Raw genomic sequence first — 7,500 nt, 5'->3', positions numbered from 1 at the left:
CTTTGCTGAGATTTTTCTTTCTTCTCCCCGCGCTGCCCACACATAAATGGCCGCGCGCAGGGAAGCAAACAAGCAAACAACCTCACCCAATCCTGTCTCGGGGGGGGGGGGGAGACGTCCACCGCTCCCCGCCCCGCGTTACGGGACCGGGAGACTATTCTCCCGGTCGAGGATGCATTATGGGAGTTATGTGGCCTCGACCTGGTCTCTCCCTGCAGGGGGGTGGGGCGGGGGGGGGCGCACCGTTTATTTGAAACGGCCGCAAATATTCCCTTCACTGAAAGAATTATTGATTCAACTCGCCGGGGCTACTGTCCGAGCCTCTAGAGGGGCCACTTGTGAGCGGGGAGCCGGAGAGAGAGTTACGTCGGGAGACGGAGAAAGATAGAGTAGAGAGACAAAAAAAAGAGCGAGGGGAGGGGAGGGGAGGGGAGGGGGGGGGGTGGAGAATAAACAAATGGAGGCCCGCTCCCCCCCCCGGCAGCCGTTTTTAAACCAACAATAACTCACAAAGTAGGCTTGAGTGAGAACATTCTCTGTCAACAGCCAGTTTCACGGCACCGAGCGACGATAACAGATGTGCACTCACCCAAAGACTTCTACAGCTGCCGCTCGACACGCACACACGCACGCACGCGCACGCGCATGCACGCGCACTACTGTGTGCTGCACATTGAGAGTGAGCACGTACGAGCGCAGTCGTGCAAACATCTGGATTCATGCTGGAAACGTGTTTGTGCATCACCGTTTGCACTCTCTTCAGCTGGGATTCTGGGTAGCGACCCTGTGCGCCGCTGGTAAGCCCAGAGCGGGCGGCCTTTTGCCCCCCCCCCCCCCCCCCGCCGGGGCCCCGCCCACACGAAAAAACGGCGTTCCAGGAGCTGGAAACGAGGCTTTTTCTCGGGGTGGAGGAGGTCAAACGGAGCTTCCTGAAAACGCCGACGTCGGGGGCCTCGACCGGCGAGCGACGGCGGACGCCCGGTTTGCTCACGTGCAAACCGGGTGGAAAGCGTCTCCAGCCTCAGGGACGGCGTCCGTGCAGCGCAGCGTGTGGATGTTGTGGAGAAGCTCAACACGCCGCACGCGCCTTCATGTTCTTCTGTGGTGTTTGACGTCAAGTTTTACGACATATCGCCCCCCGCTGGCCCGGAGTGCTTATGTGAGTGCTTTCAATCGTTTTTGCGCTATCGTGTGGTCGATTTTATTATTTTTTAAATGGTCCACACGTCAATATCTATATAGGTGTGGACCAGGCCTTAAAACTAAAAAATATATACCAAATTTTAAAAAAGCCCTTTTTGGAACAACAAACTCGAAACAGATTTGATGCTGATGACATTACCACATGAGCACAGACTTGGGGACTTGGCCATCGTCCCGCTCCCTCCGGGGCCCGGCACGGACTGGGTTATGGGCCACGGCACACCGGCCTCTGGGTCTCCCGCCCTAGGAGAAGCGTTCAGGGGACAGCGGCGGCATCCCGCGGCCCAGTTTAGCCTCCCGTTCTGGGTCAGGGCACCTGGGAAGCTGCCCCTAACCTCCCCCCCGGAGGCCAGAGCCAGAACCACAGCGGGAGCCAGGACCATGGCCAGCGCCGTGCACCAGCAGTTTGTTTGTTTGTTACACCAGCATCCGAAAAAAAAGTACAACAACACACATTCAAACGCACTTTTCAAAGTCAGATATGCAGCCCGTTTTTGAGGAGTAGGGGAAAAATAAGAGGTTTGTCTTGTCATTTATTTTAACAATCGGAGAGACAACAACAAAAAAAACATGCGACAAAAAGGTGATTTAAATGGTTCACATCCTGCCTTCATCACTACCCATAAACCTTGAATTATGTATGAGGTCATAACAGTGTTTGTATATTAAAAAATATATATATTTCTTTGATAAAGCATTTAAATAATTTTGAGTTAATAAAAAAAATAAAAATACATTATTTGTAAAGCGCTTTTCTTAAGGTACTTTACTATGTATCTAAGATGCCGTATAATCATATAGTAAATTAAAATATGGGGGTCGGAGGGGGGGCGGGGTGTTCCAATGACTCAGACAGATGAAAGCATTACATTACATTACAATCATTTGAATGTGACTCATCGTCGTGATGCCTTCCTAAAACAATCCACCGACTCTGACTTCCCTGTGGGTGCTCACGTACTGGGGCAAATGTACAGACACGCCTGGGTTCCAACGGCATTTCCATCAGGAGAGTCTAGGTGGTAGGGCTCGGATGCAAACCCTATTTCTTATTTTATTTCATTTCTGTGATGGGCTGTATTTGTTCTGTGACGTATCTTTGTAATGCACATCAGATATCCCGAAAAGTTGGTGGAAAGTCTCATTATGTGCCGTATAAAAATCAACGGAGTGTGATCCAACACCCAGCCCCACTGCCTGCAATGAAAGGGATATTTACTGTACATAGTCAAAGGTTTAGCTGCAGGAGATGGGACCAGATACTGGTGGAGATGAGGGTGGATACTGGTGAAGGTAGCACCTGTAGCTGCTGGAGACGGGACCTGATACTGGTGGAGATGGAACCTGATACTGGTGGAGATGGGACAAGATACCAGTGGAGATGGGACCGGATACTGGTGGAGATAGGACCAGACCATACTGGGGGAGATGGGATTCAAGATTCAAGAGGTTTATTCCTCACATACACATACATACTTTCATACATATATGCAGTGAAATGACCGGATACTGGTGAAGATGGGGTTGGATATCGGTGGAGGTAGCACCTGATACTACTGGAGACGGGACCTGATACTGCTGTAAATGGGACCTGATACTGGTGGGGATAGGACCAGATACTGGTGGAGATGGGACTGGATACTGGGAGAGGAAGCACCTGATACTGGTGGAGATGGAGCTGGATACTGGTGGAAATGGGACCGTATACTGGTGGAGATGGGACTGGATACCGGTGGAGGTAGCACCTGATACTGCTGGAGGTGGGACCTGTTATTGGTGGAGATGGGACTGGACACTGGTGGGGATGGAACCTGAGACTGGTTAGATGGGTTTGAGATAGAGCCTGAGACTGGTGGAGATGAGCGTTGATATTGGAGGAGATGGGACCTGACACTGGTGGATGGCAGGACCGGATACTGGTGGATGTAGCACCTGATGCTGTTGGAGCTGGAACCAGGTTCTGGTGGAGATGGGACTGGATACTGGTGGAGATGGGATCCGTTATAGCTGGGGATGGAACCTGAAACTGATGGAGACTGGAGGTGATGGGACCTGATACTGGTGGAGATGGGACCTGATGGAGCCGGTAACGACACCGATTCTTCCAGCGTCGGATCTCTGAGGGCGTGGCCGACTCTGGAGGGAGGGAATTGCTGCAGGTGATTCAGATCCCTTGATAACCGGTGACACCGACGAGTCCTCGTCCTCCTCCCCGCCCTGAACTGTTGTGAAAGCTCCGCTTGTCTCACTGCACCATTAATGTCAAGATGTTGTTGTTTGTTTTTCCAGTTGAAAGGAGTATAACGAGCGCTGTGACGGGGGACGCGTTCCAGAAAATGTTCTCGTGACCACCATCACACTCTCTCCATAAGAACAGAGGAGGATTGTACAGCTAGGGAACTACGAGTGCTCACACACACACTATATACACACAAAGGCACGTACGCATGTGTACATCCATATGCACACACACACACACACACACACACACACACACACACACACACACACACACACACACACACACACATACACACGCGCTTTCTTCTCTCATTGGCAAGCTCATCTCCCATCTGCTCTCCAGGGGGGCGGACAGACAGATAGTTGTCATTGCGGAACATCTCCTGTCTCTCTTCTTCTCTCTCTCTCTCTCTCTCTCTCTCTCTCTCTCTCTCTCTCTCTCTCTCTCTCTCTCTCTCTCTTGCACACACACACACACACACACACACACACACACACACACACACACTAACCACCCCCTCAATACCCAACACACACACACACACACACACGCGGGCGCTCAAACACAAACAAGTCGTACACACAACCCAATTTCTCTCCCCATTGAAAGGCGTGCATTCACTGTCAAGATGCCTCCGAGTCCGTCCACATTCTTCTGCGCTAATTGACTGTCATAGCGGCTGGAGAGATTAACTTCATCCCAATATCCCACAAGATAAAGGATGAAAACATGGCGGCTGCAGTGGGCTGGCGAAGCTGTGGGTGTGTGTGTGTGTGTGTGTGTGTGTGTGTGTGTGTGTGCGCGCGTGCGTGTGTGTGTGTGCTGTGCGGCGTGAGGGCTAGCTAATGCCATATATCTCCTATTTGTTATTGATATTTACAGTCTCTACCCCCTTCTGCTTCCCTTGTCACACATTAGGATTAGTGTTAATGGCAGGCTTATGGAGCCGAGGAGCCCCCTGTCAGGCCTCTGTCCCCCCCCCCAGATTAGCCCCCCGTCCCCCGTCCCGTCCTCCCCCACCGAGACGGCGGCCTCGCGTGTCCTCGAGTGAGAGGAGGAAGCTTTGAGTCTGCAAAATTATTCAAAGTTCTCCACCAACAAAGTGGGAAGAAGAAGGTTCCTTTTTGCTTTGACGAGGTTGTTGTTGTTGTTGTTGTTGTTGTTGTTGTTGGCGGTGGTTGTTTTTAGACCGAGGCCCTCCCCTCACGCGTGCGGGTAATTTTCCGAAAAATGTCCTATTTCCTCTGCCTTTTGGCTCCGGCCACGCCAAAACTGCGTTTGAGGACCCGGAAACTACGCTTGTGGGAAGAATGTCGTCCAGGGCGGAGTTTTTTTTTTCGAGACACCGAAAAACGCAGACGTCGGGGCCCTCGACCGGCGCCTCGGAGCCGCAGGGCCACGAGCGACGCCCCGTCTGTTTACGCGCGGTCAGTTTAAGTCTCTCCGACTTTGGGAACAGTGTTGTGTTTGAATATGAGGAGGGAGCTCACTGCGCTGCATGCTCCTCATGTTCTTCTGTGGCGTTGGACATGGAGCTTTATGACATCATCGCCCCCTGCTGGCCTGGAGTGCCTACGCCAGCGTTTTCATTGTTTTCTCGCGTTCTCGTGCGGACGGAATTGTCTTATTTTTTTTTTTTTTTTTTATGGACGGCAGGAAGTGGGTCTTCAAGGTGCTCAAGAAGATCCCGCTCGTCCAGCGGTATTCACTGCCTGTATCATCTTCGTTGCAGTGCTCCTTCCTTCCTTCCTTACCTACCTTTCCTTAGTCCTTCCTTCCTTACCTTTCGGTTTCCTTCCCTGTCATCATTCCTTCCTTCCTTCCTTCCCTACCTACCTTTCCTTTGTCCTTCATTTGTTTTACCTTTAGCCCCCCATCCCTTTACTCATTCCTTCCTTCTTTCCTTCCCTACCTACCTTTCCTTAGTCCTTCCGTCCTTTCCTTGCACAATCCTTCCCTTACCTCATTCCTTCTTTCCTTCCTTCCATCTGTAGTGTGTGAGTGTGTAAGTTGGGCACCACCGAGTTTGTATAAAAACATGGAAAATTTATTTTCTTTATTGTGGCACGGGCGGCGACAAAGGTCCTGGGCTCTCAGGGAAGCGAGTTATTTCACACATGAATGCTCAACTACTTCTTCATCAAACAATGTTTATTTATAATACAGGGTCCTAAAATATGATACAAGGGTTGAGGTAGAAAAACGACGTTGGAGTAGGTTAAAGCCCAAACACACATCTGGGAAATGAAAAAGTGGTTGCTATGAAAAGGGAGAGAGATTGACCGAGAGGGTTTGAATGCAAGCGCACTCTCAGGCGAGGCCACGTATTCTAAACTGTATCATGAAATAAAGAGATTATCGCCATGCCACCTCAACATCACTCCGCCGCGCTTCACCGGAGTTCAGGGGTTCAACAGGTTTGCCTTTGTCCGGATAACCGTATCGGCTCCGATGGGTCGCTCGCCTTTGTCGCCGGATGATCTCGCGATTCCCGTGGGCTGTCTGGTCCGGAACGCCGAGGATGGTCACAGATCTTTACGTATTGTGGGGTGCTGGAGCGGGGAGGTGCGGCTCGCGTGCTCGGCGGGAGTCATTCCGGGCTTGGCGTGTAGTGGTTTGGCGGATAGTGGTTTGGCGGCGTGTCGGCGGCTTCGGGGGCTCTGGTGCGTCTGTTTGACGCAGGAAAAGCGACTCGTTCCAAAACGGTTATTTGAGCACGAAGAGGGGATCTTTAAACGGTGGTTATCCACCCAGGTTTCAGGGAAGGAGAAAGGAAGAAAGGCGTTCAAAGTACAACGCGTACCTGAGGGTCTCTGCGACTTGGCGGAGTCGCGGTGTGAGCTCCTTGGGATCAAAGGAAGTAACGAGCGGTTGTGTTCGGAGTTTTTTTTATGTCCTCAGAGGGGGCAGAACTGGAAGTGCCCTCCTTCAATGGCCATTGGTCGAGGGGTTCTTGAGAGGTTTACCATCGGTTGGGGGAATTCTCGCGAGGCTCTCTGCAAGTTCGCTGTGGAGGCGGCCGTTCCTCTTCGTCGTGAGGCGTTCGTCGTAATTCTATAATCGGAATCTTACAACCCGTCTCTTTCAATCCTTAATCTCCGTATTACGTTTGTGCTTGTCAAATACATCTTGAAATAAAAGAAGACAAAATTGCAAACGTGGATGCGTCTTTGGAATGCAAGAACATAGACACGTCTGAGAAATTATTTTTTGGGGATACAAGAAGGAAAATCGTACATGTCGATAAGTCTCTCAACTGCACGGATAAAAATTGCACGCAGGTTGAAATCTTGGCTTGGGGCGACGCCAGCGTTGGCCGCGAGGAGGTGTCCAAGCTCAGCAAACGGAAAGAGCAGTTTGACACATTTAGCATACTGTGCCTTACTTCGTCAGTGTTCGTCTCCCAGAGTCGAGAGTGGTAGCGTTCTTTGCGCAATCACCCAAAGAAAAATATAAAAGTGGTTACACATTGATTAAAATACATTTCCAGTCCAATCTCCTTCTTAGGGAAAGAGACCTCAGGTCAAGTACATCTCCTGGGCCAAATGGCCGGCAGTTGCCCAGTCCAGCCATTTTGCCTGGGACCCCCTGCTGTTCACAGCGAGGGAAGGGTTCAGGAGACAAAGGCCAGAGATGGCTGACTGCTGCCTCGGCCACTTCCAACTGTTAAATGAGTTTGATCCTCCAAGATCATTGTGTTGCTGTGGGCGTCAGAGGGAGGGGAGCGTATCTTCTCTCAAAGTCCACAAGGCCTCTCGTTACACCTCGTTACCTTTCCCTATCCTTTCCTTCCTTCCTACCTTTTGCACTCTTTCCCTTTCCTCATTCCTTCCGTCCCTCCTCCCCTACTTAGTCCTACCTTCCGTTTCAACCTCCGTCCATTTCCCCATTCCTTCCTTCCCTTCTGACCTTTCCTTATCCCTTCTTTCCCTCCTCAGCTTTCGCTGTCTCACCTTTCCTTATTCCCCCCTCCTTGTGTTTCTAAATTCCATCTACCTTTCCCCCTCCTTGGCCTTCGTTATTTCTTCCTTCTTTCCTTTCTTCCTTCCCTCCTT

This window comes from Zeus faber, assembly GCF_960531495.2.
Source record: "Zeus faber genome assembly, chromosome: 21".
NCBI lineage: Eukaryota > Metazoa > Chordata > Actinopteri > Zeiformes > Zeidae > Zeus > Zeus faber.
Note: the sequence above shows the minus strand (reverse complement) of the source record.